Source organism: Thamnophis sirtalis, unplaced genomic scaffold, assembly GCF_051295495.1.
Source record: "Thamnophis sirtalis isolate CommonGarterSnake01/CBP01778 unplaced genomic scaffold, rThaSir2_p1.2 scaffold_4, whole genome shotgun sequence".
NCBI lineage: Eukaryota > Metazoa > Chordata > Lepidosauria > Squamata > Natricidae > Thamnophis > Thamnophis sirtalis.
The window spans coordinates 42,991,861-43,010,237 of record NW_028261384.1 but is presented as its reverse complement, the minus strand read 5'-3'; positions in this window follow the sequence as shown (position 1 = coordinate 43,010,237).

Below are 18,377 nucleotides of genomic sequence, written 5' to 3'. Positions count from 1 at the left end.
TGACCAGCAGCATAAGCAGGGCTTGGTGGTCCTGTGACCATGTGGGCATGGCCAACTGAACATCATTTACATCAATGGGCACTGCTTCGCCTTAGGTGTTACAATGTAATAAGGGTTAGCGGAGAGGCAGTTTCTGAGATGAGGCTAGAAACAACACGCCTTCCTTACCGGATTAGCCCTGTAAAGTGGAAAAAACCAAAAGGAGATTTCTTCCAACTGCCAGTTCTCCGAACTGCTTAGAAAATTAACAACCGGTTCTCCCGAATAGGTGATAACCGGCTGAATCGCACCACTGCTCCTAAACTAGGAGAATGGCTCCAACAGATATACTGGGTGTTTCAGTAGCTGGAACGAGGGATGGCAAACTTAGGACACTTGCTTTAATTAATAGCTTTGCTATTATTAAACATAAGCTTGACTGAAATCAAATAGAAGGTGATAGCTTACTATTTAGATCACGGGTGTCAAACTTGATTGAGTCACATGATGTATTGTGACGTATCATGACGGTTTTTGCCTTTGCAGAACTGGGGTAGGCGTGATACATCCAGCCCTCAGGGTGCCAGTTTGACAGGCCTGATTTAAACAATATTTGTTTCAGATATTGTCATATATATCAGACAATATTATGTTTCTGAACCTTAACATTGATTCATTCCCTCTCTCCCGCAAATCTACTAGGTTGTAGAAGTGCAAAAATGACCCCAGTTTAGATCAACATACAAACCCTGCCTTCATTCATATCTGGAGTTTTGCCTCTCCCCCAAACATTAATGCACAATATAATTTTGACATACTTACTGATAGAGATACAAAATGAGAGTAAACATGCCAAATATTTGATATTTTACACATATCAAATATTCAAATGTCTGCTTTCATTTAGAAATAGCTTGAATCCCCAAAAATGTTAACCAGAATTCATAAGGTTGCATAGTAAATAACAGTTTTGCTCATTTAGAGCCAAGGTGGCGCAGTGGTTAAATGCAGCACTGCAGGCTACTGCTAGATCAGCAGGTCAGCGGTTCAAATCTCACTGGCTCAGGGTTGACTCAGCCTTCCATCCTTCCGAGGTGGGTAAAATGAGGACCCAGATTGTTGGGGGCAATATGCTGACTCTCTGTAAACCGCTTAGAGAGGCCTGGAAGGCCTATGAAGCGGTATATAAGTCCACGGCTATTGCTGCTATTAATTTACTATTTACGGTATTAAAGGCAATTTATATTAAAAAGTGAAGATTTCCATATGCACAAGTCTCTCTTTCTCTGTATATGCATGTGTGTTCATTTGAATGCACAACAGTGTACAAAAATGTTATGAAGTTATAGACTTTACTTTTCTACAAATTATTTGAAAAATAATTGAGAGATAAAAATAGTGCTTCTTCATTTGTTTTATGGGAATTCTGAAAATTTCTCCTTCATGAGTGGTTTGTGTCATTATCTGCATGAACTATGGCCTTAGAAAAACTGTATGAATCAAATTTGGTTGGTTAAGTTGTAATAATTTGTAAAATAGGAACATTCTAAATGGTTTTTACCCTTCAATTTATGTCATCTGTTGTATATCAATACCGTCTAAAGCTGGCAATATTTCAAAAGTATTAAAATATGTACAGAAAAAAGTATGTGATTCAGCTCTTGACATGTTGGTCTATTAGCCATAATTTGGTACTATAAGGTGATAGAAAGATAAGAAATTATGAGCATGAGTGTAGTCATCTTATGATATTTCTTATGACACATACAATAATTGCTGCAGCCAATGAAAGATTGATGGCTTCATTGTCATTGTGGTCAGAAGCAAAGAGGAGTTTATAGGTAGATAACTTGCACACATAAGACATCAATCAGAGTTGAAATTGCACTCACTGTTCATTTTGCACTATTGGTAATACAGTACATTAGTGTCTGATTAATATAGTTCACTTTTTCACCTGCACATGATTAGGATACAGAGAAATGTTAACTAAATTCATGTAATATGTTGAAAATGCTTTTGATATAATTCCAAGTCATTTCTGTTTAATTAGCACTGATTAATATCTCATCAGAAACATTCCATAGGGAAGGAAGAGAAGAAAACTAAAGAAAGCTATGGCCATAAGTGATCCTTGACCATTAATCTACCAATCCCTACAAAATATTGCATTTTCTGAACAAGTTCTGGGTTTAGTTTTGTATTTAAAAATTGATACATAAAAATATTGAATATATATTTTATCTCCCTCTTTATTGGCAATTTAATAAATTTGTATGCCGCCCAATCCCATAGGACTCTGGGCGGCTTACAGAAAGATAAAAATAAAAGTTAAAAAGTCTTCTATTTATCTTCTATTCCTTCCTTTTAATTTGATTCCATAAAATCAAATAATTGTGGGAAAGTAAAGATCATCACCTTGAATTAACATTAATAGAATCCAAATAGAAATACTAAAAAAAGTAATTAACCCAAAAGAAACTAGTATGAAATTCCATATTGGTGTTACTTCTAATTTGTGTGTATTTAAGTTAAATAATCATATTTTGGGGGATGAGGAGAATATCTGCAAAACACTTTCCTGCTGGGAATAAGATAGACTGGAGGATATTTTAATTCATATGCTTCTTCATGGCAGTTGGAATATCCTTATAGAAATATACTGCTGTATTAGATTCTGAGATTAGATTCGATGTTGGAGTTGCGTGTGTTTACTATCAAGATATAACATTCATGTATTTTCCCATTCAGCAAATGGATTTTATTTTTTAAAAGGGTGTATCTTTATGGTACGCACACTAAGGAAAAGAGCCATATGCTGAAGGAACTCAACATCTTAAAGAGGCTGCATTTAATTTAGCAAGTAGCTTTCAAAAAGAAGTGAACCACACACACACACACACACACACATTCTTATACAGTATATTTACTTAAGCTGCTTATATTGAGAGAGAATATTTTCTTCTTAGGTTAAACAAAATATATATTTTTTACTAAATCAGCATATTTTCCAGGTGTTCCAGCTGTCCTTGTAGTGGAACATATCGTTTGTTCAAAATTAGTTGGTCGGTTTTGTACTTAGTCCATAAAACACTATCAAAAAGAAAAAGAAAATGATTCAATCATATTTGTTTGGCAAGCTTAGACAAAGATGTGACTTTTTCATGGCAACCACTAGAGGGCACTGTGAGCTACATAAACAAAAGGTTTTTTTTAAAAAAAATGATGCTTATTATTTAAGAGAATGAAGTTTAAAAAGCAAATCTATTTTTTGTAGTTTATGAAATATTGGTAGTATATGTATGTATTTCAAACTTTTTTCTTGATGGCATTATTTAAAATAGATATCCAGTCTTAACATTTCTTCAGCGCCTACAATTTGTTTTGGCCTGACAGAATTTTAAAATGTTTCAATTCTTTATGGTAACAGTATATTTGCAAAATAAAAGATCTCTGATTCCACACACATGGAAGTTAAAATAAGAGAGGTTAGTCAGGGCTTAATCATTAATGCCAGCAATATAAAACACATACACACGCACACACACACATACGCTTTTATTCATATAATGTCCTCTTGGTTTCCTCTTTTTTCATCCATACAAATTATCATGATTCATCACCCTGTTTGAACTGGAGTGTCTATGAAGTGGTGCATGTGAAAACTTGCAACAAAGTTGCAAATTGAGCTGCTTCGATTCAACAACACAACTATCCTAGCAATTCTCAGGGAGGAGTTAAATTTGAATAAATGCACTTATTGTAAAGTTTGCAATAACGTGCTGGTCAGCTGGTCAGCTGTAGTTAAACATTGTTAACTGTGGTCTGCGAATAATAATCCTAATTTCAAGAAGAAACCACTCCTTTAAAATTATTATTATATATATTCAAAAAAGAACATACAGTACATTCTAAGTATATTAGAGCAGTGTTTCTCAACCTTGGCAAGATGTCTGGACTTCAATTCCCCAGCATTTGCTGGCTGGGGAATTCTGGGAGTTGAAGTCCAGTCATCTTCAACTTGCCAAGATTGAAAAACACTGTATTAGAGAGCTATATAATTTGTATGCCTAAAACTACAAAGAAACTAATAAAACATGTTAATAACAACTAATGAATAAAATTCATAATTAAATGTAAATGCAAACAAACAGATGTAAGAGGTATTTGACTTACATAACTGTCAGTGTGAAATTCTATTGAAAATAGTTTGGACTATGTTTAATGCAAAAAAAAAAAAAAACCCTCCAAACAAAACAAAGTTGGACCAGATTAATAATTTTTCCTATTAGGTTTCGGATCCCATATTCTAATTACACAGGCCTTGTATATTTGTAAGTGTAGTGTAGTTTAATATTTCCCCCCCATTGGCAGACTTATTATAAACAAGTTTTCCATAATACATGCAACTATTCCAAGAATATTAATATATTTTGAAGAAAATGGGAAAATGTTTGTTTAAAAAAAGAAGAATGTATATCCTATTTGAATCTATAAGTTGCTTTCTAACTTGAAACTATTTGGACTAGTCTCAAGCCATGCTTCCAAAGAAATGCAGTTATTTATTAGGAGCAACATGTTGCCACATACTCAAGTGAAGCCAACTCTGACCCCATGTAATTTACGACCCAATTATGATCCTGTTTTGCCCCTCTCTCCAGGGTGTGTCATAAATCACATTATCCAATGGAGCATTTTCATGGGCTTTAGAGATCACACCCCTCCAGCTGCTGCGGATAACCTGGGAGACAGCCTTGAGAAAGATAAGCATGGATTGTGCTTCTGTTTGTGGCTGCTATGCTGCATCATCAGTTCCCCACCCTCTTGCCTATGGCAACTTGAGAGCAGGCCAGGGATACTTTGAGAGTTGACAAATGAACAGTAACTCTAATTCCCACTGGATATTGGTTCATGAGATTCTTCTATCTAAACCTAAGGACAGCTATTAAAATGCATCAAAAAAAGTGCCAAATGTCTGGTGCACACAGTGTGCTGCACACATGTTCCTTTATTTATTTCAATAAATATTTTTTGTAATGAAGGTATACCATGGAGATGAAATCATAATATATAAATATATATTGCATTTATTGAAGGTTGCTGATTTTTTTGGACTAGACTTTCATTAGCAAACCTTTTTGAGTATACAAGACCTCATAGGCAGTGTTTTCAGGAGGGCAGGAAAATATTCCATATAAACAATCCTTACAAAAGGGCTAGCAGTGTACAAGGAGTATGAGGCAATACCAAAGAGTATCTTAAATGTAATCCAAGAGAAAAAATTACCAGGGTAACAATGACATATATATGTAGGCACCGGAGCTTGAAAAAGTGAGTTATGAAATGTGGAAAGGTATCATTAAGAAAAATTCAGCCACTTTCTGAGTTTGAAAGTAAATACTCCCCAACCACCATGGGCAAGATATATGAAAAATTGTACATGGATACTTGAATTTGTGACCACAGAATCTAATTGGCCTTTATATGGACATGCCTTTATTCTGCTGCTAGGAGAAACAATTTTGTGGTCCTGAAGAAGAGCAAAACTGAGTGGTGCCATCTATTTGACAGCTATTTACTTGATTCCCACTGAATCCAAAGAGTCTAGTTGTCATTGTGTGCAAGGATTTCTGTAATGTCTTCCCTGACCATTTGATTTCAAGCACTAATTAATTTAGTTGAGATCCAACATGAATTATTTGCTATTATGGAGTGTTGTGGAAGAAAGGCTTAAAAATGAACAAAATTAACCAGAGAAGGATACAGAGGAGTCATTTACTCTTAACATTTGCTTTATTGCTACCTACAAATGCAATATTTATGCTTCACTTAATATTTTAATCCAACCACCAACAGAGAATAGCTGATCTACAAGTAGGATTTCAGAAAGGAGGAACACATGGCCATATTGCAATCTATGTTGGATGATGGAAAAAGAAAGTAGCACCAAAAAATTCTCTTCATCTTTCATTGACTACCCAAAATTTATTAATTATTAAATATATTTCTATGCAATCAAAACAAGTCTTGATTGCTTATATAAAGTAAGTATACTTTATTATAATATAATATTTACCATTTTAAGGTAAATAATAAGGTGCTTCCAGACACTTTGTTTTGATTGCATTGGCATAAATATAGGTTTAATAAACAAATTAACCAATATTCATAGGTTATTGTCCTGACTTGAAATGGGTATTCTATATTTGATTTTGGGTAAGGCCAAATGACATATGTGATGGTATGCTACTTAGGCTTCATTTGACTTTCAGTTTAGTTGGTTGTGTGCTTTAGTAAGTTTATTCTATTTAGCAATTTAATCACATTTTTTGTGTACTATCAAGTCCTTGTGCTCCCTTTGGTTTTCTTGCCAAAGTTTTTCAGATATCCTTTGCCATTGCTTGCTTTCTAGGATTGAGATCAGTGACTTTCCCAGGTTAGTCAGCTGGCTTAGTGAGGGGAGAGGACTAAAGTGGAACTAGAATCAACAGTTTCTATCTTGATCACTTCCCCAACTGGCTCTCGGTAAATTATTTTTCTGCATTAATTCCATTCCCTCAAAAAGTTCTTATGGAGAACCTCTCATCCACACTGAATAAATAGCACATCAGAAACTCTTATATTTCTTTCTACTATGATGCATTGTGGCTGTAGGGTAGGTGTAGCAATAGCATTCAGCAGTCTTACAGATAAGAGATGCCCCACATAAAATATATTATAATTACCAGATTGTTAAGTACAAAACAGCCTCCAAAGAAAAACAAGGGAGGGGAGAAATCCTGTATTTGTGGGATAGTGTCTCTATCTCCAGGTGAGATAGTTTGCATTCACATCAAAGTTGCTTACATGATGGAAAGTAGAAGATAAAAGATAGTCATTATCCACTACAGTGTGCCTGCATAAACTAAAATAGTATGAGATGTAACTTCCTTTTTATTCCTGGATGAAAACCTATTAAAAATGTGGACATTTATATTTGCTTTTAAATTAAAGAGCTCCAAAAATTAAGTTTCCAATATATTGTGTCTCTTCTAATAAATATAGTAATGAAGGCTATAATACATGTCTAGGTAGCGCTATTAATGCTTAACCTTGGCAACTTTTAAGACTTGTGGACTTCAGTTCCCAGAATTCCCCACCCAACTTAAAGTTGCCAGTGAGAAACTTTGTCATGGGAGAAACAGGATAAAATTATTAGAGAGAATAGGAAAGTTTTGCAATGATATTGACTTGCTTTCACTGAATCACTATAGAAATAATGACTGGGGGGGGGGGGGAAGAAGAAGTAGTAGGAAGGTGAATAGAAGACCCCAATTGAGGATAGACCCTGATTTTTAATTATATTTGGCATTCCTTTTATTAGATCAGGAAAAGTTGAATTCAAGTTCAAGGTATGTATAGATGTTCTGCCTGATACTAATATTACTTAGCAAATATTATAAGGAAAGCATTCAATTATGCCAGAGTCTGAGAAGAGGAAGAGACATATTGGGAAAGTACTGAGTGTTAAGAGCCACCAGCACCTAAGGCAAACTAAAGCAACATTCACATGACACATGTGTCCTGACATCATCACAAATGGTGCCTTGGAAGGAGAAAGCAAAGAAGCATCATGTTCCTGTGATGCAAATCTGGTATTTTCTCAAGTACATTATGATGTTGAAAAGCCATCCAAAATGGAAGGTGCTTATTTTTCATTTTGATAAAAGCAGCAAAAGTTTGCAGTCACCACTGGTCATTGTGCAAAGGATGCAATTTAGCACTTGCAATAGAAAGGAGAAAGGAGATGAAAACTGTAGCTCAGGCCCTAAAACAGTCATATCGGTCTTGAACAGTCCTTCTAAACTCTCAGATACAGCCAACTGCAACCTAGTGGTGTGGTGTGACTCCATCTAAATTGTAGCCATGACCCTTTTAAACAAAATTAAGTATGGCCCTTGGCCAGAAAAAGATTTCACAACCCTGCAGTCAGTCTTTGAGAACAACATCCTGTTTGTTCAGAAATCTGACTTGAAACATTCCTGACCTATGGCTGTCCAGACTCCAGCTGAACATGAAAGGGACCTCATTACCTTTTTTGGGTAAGTAACTAATTAAACGTTTTTTTCTAAACATGCAGCTGGAATCTTCCTTCCTGTAATGTAGCGTCTATTTTCCTTGATCTCTGCACTCTGTGATGATGGAGAATATGTTACAATTTCCTTTTGTGTGACAGCTTTTCAGATACTACGCATGATGTGCAGAATCCCAAAGATTCAAGTTCAACATCTAATGTTGCCAATATGATTGCCAATATGAATGAATGGTGTTCTGATGAGAATATCATTGTATCATCATCATCATTATGTCTTATTGCACCTAGACAGGTACATAATGCTTTGAAGGCTCCAGCTTACATAAAAGTAAGCTTGGAATGCTGCTGGTTGGCACAATAAGTTAATGGATACCCATTTTGTACAATATTTATCAAAATTTAGCATTATTTTATTATAGTAGACATTGTGCCTGCATATTTCTTCTCTTATCAGGATTTTACTCATAGACCATTCCTGTCACTAAATTTGATCTGTGTGGAAGAATTACTGGTGGTTATAATGTGAAAGGAACTATACAACAAAGGGTGGGTCAGATATCGACTATGTTCAGGCAGTCCAAATAGATTGTAAATATTTTGGGTTAATTCTTTGCATTAATATCTGTCTTCCAACAGTACAAAGCCTAGATCTATGGTCTGCCTGCCCCTGAAAATCCTTTTGGAGAGAGCTGAGCAAAATGCAAATCTCTTATTGGCTATGATTTCAATGCCAGAATCAGCAAAGGTATCAGTAGTTGTGTTAGGAAGTTTAACCCAAGGGGTGAATGGTATTTGCCCTGGTCCTCTATAGGCAAATTTCTAAATAGGCTCCACAAAAGCGTCCCTTATTGAATCTGGCTTTAAAGTAAAGTGTGTACAGTGTTCAGTGTTGGTAGTTCTATGCTTTTTAAAGCTCATTTGGAATCAATGTCATCAACTGTATCTTAATTTCTCTTTCATTTGTTTCCTGGGTTAACTCCTTTGTTACCTACAATAGGACAGACAGTGATCATATACCTGTGGCATGAGTCTTTTGGATTCTATTTCCTCTCCCTCCCACTTGGGTGAGACATCATAATCTTGGCGGCATTACAGAGATTAAATATAATTTCATCCATCCTAACCTCAGCAAGAAAATTGTTTCTTTTTAAAGTCCAAATGCTAAATCAAAGGCATCTTTGCAATCTAACGCAAAGATATTGTTACTATGTATTACTATGTTTCCCTGAAAATAATATAAAGTCTTATTGTTTTTTATCCCAAAAATAAGCACTTGGCCTTATTTTTAGGGAGGGCTTATTATTTTTGAGGTGCAGGAGGCAGTAAGCGTGATCACCTCATGGCTACTCCTGTGTTGCAATATTTTCTGGGAAGGCTTATTTAGCGCATGTGCTCAAAAGCCCAATTGGGCGTATTATCTGGGGATGTCTTATTTTTGGGGAAATAAGGTATTAGTCAATTAATTCTCTAATAAGCTCTGAGCTACAATTTATTGTCATTAGAATACATTTTGCATTGCTGGGTCATTATAAAAAAAAACTAGAAAGCCTTCCATCTTGCCAAACTCTCCTTTCTCCATTTCATAGCTGGAAATTAATGGACTAAACTTTTGCCTTGCATCCAGTGGTGGGATGCAATTGGTTTAACAACCAAATTGGTGAGCATGCGCATGCGCGCTTTGCACATATGCGTGCCTAACACACGATTTGTGTGCACTTGCAGCATTCAAAAACTGCCCATTTAAAGTTAAAAAACTTACCTTCTATGTCAGCGCCAGTGAATAAAATAGCTGATTCATGGCAATCTGCTGTGCCGTGTAAATCAACCAAACTAAAAAAACACGTAAATGTAAGACCGGAAAAGGTCGGGGGCAGGTGGGCGGGACCAACTGCTCACCAGAACTACCGGTTCACCCAAACTGGTTTGAACTGGCTGAATCCCACCCCTGCTCACATCCTACAAATGAACTATCCCCCCCTTTGGGAAACGTAGATCTTGAAACACAGAAAATAATAGAGATTGGCTTTATGAATAAGAGGATAACAAATATACTACAATAGTATAACCATCCACATTTTTATCTTGGTATTATCTTGATAATGCCTTTAAAATCCCTTCATGTTCTCCAAGTATCTCAAAGGGAGGGTGTTTCTCTTTTTACAAGACCTCTGACCTTGTAGAGTTGGTTAAGTGAAAGTTGTTACCTATTATGTTCCTCTCTGCTACATTTATAGTGAGATGAGTGCCAAATTGTGAATGGCCAACTCAAGTGCTTCAATCTTGAAAAACTGAAGTATCTTCTTGCAAATGTGTTCCCAAATGTCAAAAACCAAGTGGCTGCCTTTTGTTTTGCTGTGATTTCAAGTTAGAAGGGCTTAAGATCTTAGCTATAGCAGTGGCTTTATTCTGCAGTAACTGTTTGATTTTAACCATTTTATTACTTTATTTTACAATTTCAATCTTTTGTTGTGATTTTACTGTTTCATCACATTCCATATGTTATGACTTCTGGTTACAACAGTAAACTTAATTACTAATCAATATTCTCAATAGATCAAGTCAGGCTTGATCTTCATGAGTTGTGCTTGAGCCTCTGATATATACACAGCTGAGATGGTCTGTCTCAATATACTGATTTTACTGATTGTTTAACTTCAGAGGCTCCATTTATCAATTAGGTGAAGACCCCTTTTTTGCTAATATTCTATTTCTTGAAAATCCTCCCTCTGCAATTCTACTTGCTCCAATTCCACCCACCTCCCTCTGCAGGTCTACATTATCCTGTCTGTCTATCTCTCCTCCCCCCCCCTTTCTTATTTTAGGAGTCAGGTGAACATTTGATTGATATTTTCTATTACTAGCTGTGTGATTTGATTTTTTAATGAATGTTGGTTTGTTTTTTTAATTGTGACAGTGGCTTAATGGCAGGTAACTTTGATTCCACAGGAATCTTGATATATTTGCATTAAATTTAAATACATGTAGATAAATTTCTGGAAACTTTAAGTATGAGAAAAGTGTGCTGTTGCTGTTTTATTCCAAACTGTCTTTTTCGAAAGAGATAGTTTCCTTGCTTTTACCAAATTTTTCTAGGCCTTTTAGCAGTTATGTCAAGTGTTTCCCTCCTGATTGATTACTGCTGCTGGTGAAGTGCTAACGGGGTATTTTCCCTCCCTCCTTTAGAGATGCCTCAATTTCCAGTGGGATGCCAGCAAGATAAATGCCTGGCCGGACACCCCCAGCTGATGATACTCCTAAGCTCCTTTCTGAATTTGAGGCAGCTTCTCAGCTTCCCTGTATCTGCGGCTCATCTTGATTGTGCTCTATGCAAATCCTTGGAGATTGGGTTGATCAGGTTCACTAATGGTCAGACTTCGCTTGGTATTTGCTTACATAACACTATCAGAACACATGTCTTAAATATTTAATCAGTTTTAAAGGGTTGCTTTCATAACAAGGCATTGTATTACACTAGAAAAGCAAAATTAGGTTGAAAGAAAGATAGTCTATAATGCCCTACAGGAAAAACAATAGCTCTGGGTATATAACCTGTGGAACTCGCTGTTAAAGACACATTTCTCCAAAGAAGAACAGGAGGAGGAGGAGGAAGAGGAGGTGAGGGGAAGAGAAGGATGATGTTGGTGTTGGCCTTCATGAACATGTCAGAAAACTCACTTGCAGGAATGTGAATGCCAGGAAAATGCAATGGTGGTCTACTTCATGCCTAAGCATATCTTTCCTATGTATTCATTAAAAATAAATGGAATAAACTGTAGCATTTTTCCGTGCTTCTGCATAAGTAGTATCACCAACCCAGAATTAATCAGTTCTAAACTGATTTTTGGTGCTTTGAATTTTCCTGTCCACGGTCACTGACACAGGGATATATCAAAATTGCTCACAATTCCACCCACTTCTATAATTTTGATATGGGCCCAACTCACCCCTCCACAGTTGGGACAGCACCTTTCTTTGGAAAGGTTTTGGCCTTCATTAATTTCATGGTACAAAAAAACAAAATCTGATTTTCTGTGAGATACTTCAGCAAGAAGCAAAACTTTACTTCCTAAATTTGTTACAACTACAAATTCCTGGCTTGCCAGGAATGTGTGGGTAGACATAAATCAAATACATGAATATTTGGCCAATATGTTTCAAGTGCCACTGAAGCCCAGTTTAGCCCAGACCTGCTTAAGTTATTCCCTGCCAGTGGGATTTTCTGCGTCTGCAAACCATCAGTTTGGAAGATCTCAAATAAACTGATCTTGCATGCTCTCTTCTGGAGATACATGATAGCCTGACTGGATGAAGACAATCAGCCACCAAGCCTAGCAGTAAGGGCTGTACAAGCTTGAAATGTTATGCTTTTAATGGAAGATTACTTTAGAAATGCAATCATTCTAAGAACTAGCAAAGTTCTACATTTCAGAATATACCTGCTGGTGTAATTTCCAATGGTAGATATTTAAAAATTACATTTGTGAAGTTTCTTATATACCTCCTAAGCAATCTAACATTAGCTGTTGAAATGATGGGGAAAAGGAATTGGATGGCATGGATCTTTTTCATTATTAGTGAAGCAATACTTCACCAAAGGGGGAAGGAAGGAAACACCTGTACTTAAACTTGGCTAGAAATTAGGAAATAGATTTTATTTTAAAGGGAAACTAATTTTGAAAGTATTAGAATGAAACCATTCATCAGACACATTGTGGAATCTGAATTTCCCATAAATGAAGAACTAATGTAATTAGCATTAGAAAATAAAAGAGCCAAGAAGTACCAAGAAGTAGTGCTGTTAAGTAATAACAATTATAATATTAAATAAACCATACATTTAATTGCCTTTGAATACTTTATTATACTGGAATTGCAATGATATTAACATTTGTACAAATGCATAAAATTTATGCTAGTTAGAAAGAAGTGTAGAAATTGGTTCTATACGTCCAACATCAATGAATGCATTGTCCACTTTTAATAAATGTGTTCACAATGAGAAAGAGATAGAGAGAATAAGGCATATTAAAAGTAATTGTGACAGCCAAATATTTACAAATATGTATCAATTTTGTTTCTGTTCTCCCAGAATAGGAGATGGTTGTTTTCATTGTTATTTTTAACAGATTTTTTTAAAACGGCATACCATACAAAAAGCAGAACGTAGCTCAAAGACTATTAGCATCCTTTTCATTCCCCTTTAACATTCTACAGTGTTTTCCTTCTCCCACTACTAAATTATCTTTGAAATCAATATAATTAAATAAAAATATTAACATGAAGCAACTTACATCAATTAAAATGGATTAAGTTTGAAAAATGTATTTAGAATTGATGACAGAAAGAAATAAAATACATTTCCAGAATTTGTGAAAGTTACTGCATTTTTCTTTAACTACATTCTTTTTTTTCTTTTTTCTTTATAGAATCATATTTTCTGGAGATAAAAATGTTGTAGAAATGAACTCTTGGTAAACTCCAAATTCAAAATCTATCTCTCCCCAAAATCCTATTTTTTAATGATTAGGTGATTTTAAAAAATACATGGTGATAAAAATTAATTTATGAAAGGATTTTTTGCAGAAAGAATATATTCTATTTCCTGCCAATTTTTATAATTTTTCTGGGTAGAAAACAAAACAAAAGGATAAATTGTTCATACAGTATATTCATGAAAAAAGCATGATAGCATTGGTAGAAATTCAGATATTTTTACTTTTATTTCCATAATTTGCAATAATAAAATAGCCCTTGAAAATAATCAGAATAATTTACTGCAATTTTTAAAATCCATCCTAATGGTTGATTTTACAACTACATAGAAACAACCTGCCACTGAACAGACTTGAAACTTAACATAACAAAACTATGATTTGACACAGGCAGAGCAATATCATGATCTTTAAAGAGAGTTGCTTCATAAAACATAATGTGACATGTTTGCTTCAATAAAAAGAGACTAAGATGGCATATTCCACATGTTCCATTTTATGTAAACAGATTCAAGCAAAATATTATCCAAGGAAAACTTTGAAAGGACTCAGATTTACACTCAAGAGATTTATCTCTCTGCTTTACAGAAACGTGCTGGATGCACATTTCTAACCCATTTAAGTGGTGTATAGAGATAGGAAAATGTTAGCATTTTCAGATCTTATTTCTTCCAACATTCGTGTTGATAAATAGGTATTTCTTCTAACAACGTAGCAGACTGTAAAATCAAGAAAACATCCATCAGTTAACTTAAAATAACCAAATATGAACGAACCATTGAAAACATTTGTATTCAGTTGTATCTGAATCTCAGAGATCGCCTGGATAAGTCCCTGAAGCTTTCTTGGCAAGGTTTTTATGATTTTATGCTATTGCCTCCTTCTTAGGGTTGGAGAAAATGATTCGCCCACAAGGTTACCCAGCCGAGTTTGTACCTAAGGTGGGATTAGAACTCATGGTCTCCTAGTTTCTATCTAGCCTGATGCCTCAACTACACTTGAATTGAAACATAAAAAGTAAACGTAGCTTCTTTTTGTTGTCACATTTTATTGTTTTAAATACAATTAAATACAATACTTTTAATTGGATTGTTTAAAAATTAAAGTTGCTGTCCTCATTAATCAAACCTTTCTGTGATTTATGGGAAATTCCAATAGTTACATATCTTAAGGATATCAGTGGGAAGGCTGAACTAGAAGGAATTGTGATCTTAGTGCACAATATTTTACACCTCTAGTCAGACCAAAACCTACATACTATTTAAGTCAAGTCGGTATGGATTCAAAAACTTGGCTACTACTATTAAAATAGCTTTATTGTCTTTACAGAGCAGTTTGATGGAAAACAATATAACAGCAATTTATACACCTTAAATACACACTTGCTATAGTTCCTAGCAAGTGAAGGAACAAACCATTAGTAACTTCCATCAAAGAGTTCTTAACTTCTCAGCAAATTTGTTCCCAGAATTTGCAAATGTGATGGGATCTCTTCCCATTTAAATGGTACAAAACCAGTAAGGTTTATTGTGCACATAATTTTCTTTCTTATTCTACGGCTTAGACAAAAAAAAGTATAAGTAGGAGAAAAGTTTGAACATTGTTGAATGTTTTTCCTGTTCCAATCTCAGAGCAAAATTCTTTCATAGGTAGTGTGATAAAGGGTGAGCGTGCCACCATGTATTATTGAATAATATTTTATGAATAAAGAGATTGTGAGGGAGATGTCTGAAGTGCAATTTTCAAATAATAATAATAATAGAAATGTAATATGTTGCTAATTAGTTGTAATAGTTTCCATTTTCTAGGCACTGTTTTAATATTAAAACAGAAATAAATCTTTATTTCCTGTCTCCACTATCATGGCAATATGTTGGCCAATCTGATCTTATTCATAATGAAACTTCAGTAATTTAAAGCTACTGAAGACTGTTTAGTTATAAAAACAAGAAGTACTGACAAGATGATTTAGTGCAACTCACTAGGTAATTATTGGAAAAAAATAAAGCACCAGGCAGGATGACTTGCTTTTAATATATAGCTTTCCAGTTATATGGGTTATTTCTTTTTAGCAGACCTTGCACACCTTCAACAAAGAAACAAAAACAAAAAAAGAACAATATGTTTGTTCATTTTGGTTGCTACAGAAAGCAGATGCTGCTCTGAGAAAAGAAAATCAGAGAAAACAGAACTGAATTCTGGATAAGTCCAGGAAGCATATCTCAGCAACTACAGTCATCTAAGATGAGTAACTCCTGCTGGCAATATTCCAAAATCACTCTTTTAAGTATATATATAGAGATTTATATTTATATATTTTTATATATTACATACACTTACACTGAGAGTTGTGCACTGTAACTTTAATGGGGAATTCACCAAAATGTACTATTGCCAACCTGTTTTTTTTTTGTTTTTTTTAATTTCATTGAGGCTTGCTCTAGTAAAGATGCATAATCACCACTTGGTGATTATTCCCAAAGTAATTCAGAAAAATGTAAACAGATTCGGTAGAAGAATACTGTTTAAATGGAATGTTAAAAATAACATTTAGTAATAAATACTTTATAAAATTCTCTGTGAATACAACATTTAATAGATTCCTGGTTTGGGGTTTTTGTTGTTATTTTAATTCACTTTGGTCCTCATTAGTTTGCATAAATCCACCATATACTTTTTTCATTTTCTTTTGTTTTGTAGGAAAAATGTTGGCTACAAAGCAGGAGACAATTAAAAGACATTTTATAAAACACAAATACAGATATATACTCACCATATAGTAAATATTGTTATTTTAAAAATATAGATTTCACCCTACAGCTATAGCTAGCTTGTTAGTAAAGAGAAGAGCGGTTATGTTGAAATGTTTGCTTTTGATTATTTGCCATTCACTTTCTATTTCTTTTAATGGCTTGCATACTTTTACAAAAATGCACAATCATGCAATAAAAAAGCTCACCATTATCATAATAAATACTCTAAAGTAACTGTCATTTAGATTACAATATAGAAATATGGCTTGCAGAAAAGCTTATGTAGCATAGATATTTTGTATTGCAATCCAGCCCTTTTTGATAAATAATTTGCAGTGTTTGGGTTTTTCCCCCTTTCTCATTGTACTTTATATTCAATTGAGTTTTTGGACAGATAGCAAGATTCAGTTTCAGTCTTTGTGTAATTAGGCCTCATTCTGTCCTCAGTAAATTAGGCAAGGCTCCCAGATCTGAGCTACAGAATTTCGAGTAACAATGAGACACCCAAATGTAAATGTTTGATGGCATCTAACATTATTCAGCTGTTGTGAACTCAAATCTTGTATCTTTAAGTTTGAGAAAGGGAGAGGTTATTTTAATTCAGATACAAAGTTGACAGGGAACTCAAATGATGGGTATGTTAATTAGTTTTATCACTAAAAATATGCAAATTAACATCCAGATTTTTAATTTTTTCTTTGTTTCGGCCTTCATATGATTGTCAGGCAGACTAGACGTCTAGAGGTGAGACAGAATTCTCCTAAGTAAGAACATTCAGAATTACTTGAACTCTAGATTCCAAGAGTAAGTAATTTCTCCACAGAGTTTGGTGATACTTATAAGAAAGTAAGGATGAATATAGTGTAAACGAGGAATGCTCTGTATTAGTTCACTGGTATTACATATTGGAGTTGGTAACAGTATTTATATATATAGTAGTGATTTGATGTTTATCCTGGGAAAACACATGGCATTATGTTCTATTTTGATTTAAAAAATGCATTATTCCAAGGCAGTTGTGAATACTTTCTTTGAAAAAGCCTGACATTATTCCATCTTGCCAGAAATTTATTTTCTGACCAGGAGTGGCAGAAGTGGACAAATACAATAAAGTATATTTGAGCTCATGAAATCTCATGCACAAGAATCATTTAATTTCTCAAGCACTGCTGAGCAATTTAGTAGCTTCAGGTGAGTTCCTGAGTGCACACACTTGCTTCCTTTGTTTCACTTTTCTTTAATAAATATTTAAATAGCAGTAGTCTGAGGAGGGGAGAAGGCAAACATATATTTTAAGATGAACAGCAGCCTCAGTGTTGAGTCCATGTATTTTATATGTGCACTTCAATAGGAAGTAAGTATCATTGAATTACTGGCTTGAGGGCAAAAATACCCTGGGCTTTTTGCATTGTCAACCCTGTATGATGCAATCTGTGGGAATAATATGATACATACATCAGATGTCTCTTTCCTTTTCAAGAAAGCTTCCTCCCCCTCAATTCAAACACTTGCGGGAAAGTATTTTTCAGATGTAGTGACTGCCCATTGGACTGCACCATACACTTCAGTGGAAGGGGTAGTAGTACCTATAGATTCCAGACGTTTGTGTTGTAGTGCTCATTCCATTAAATTAAACAGCAAAACTGTTCGTATACAGAATCTTTTGCATTTCTAACAATGTAAAGAACCAATATGGTGACTATGTTTTCAAAGTTCTGTATTTCAACAGAATTTCTTCAGAGCCATTGATATTTAACAGGTATTGCATCTTTTTAGCATTAAATAATGCAATATAATAAAAGACTTATATTTTTGATATCTCTATTGTTGATTTTCTTTTTTAAAAACCCCTAAACCTTTCAGTATTTATATTCCTTCTTTTTTCCTGCTATTTTATATATAAAAGGGTATAATTTAGACCTATTTGTAGTTTATTAGTTTGTAAAAGATAACCTGGTTGGTACATTTTGAAAGTATAACAAATTCTGAATTCAGCCTGTGCTACTCTATTTTTAAAACATTTCATTTTTGGATCAATGGCTAGACAAAACTTTGCAAATAGATAATGCTACTACATGT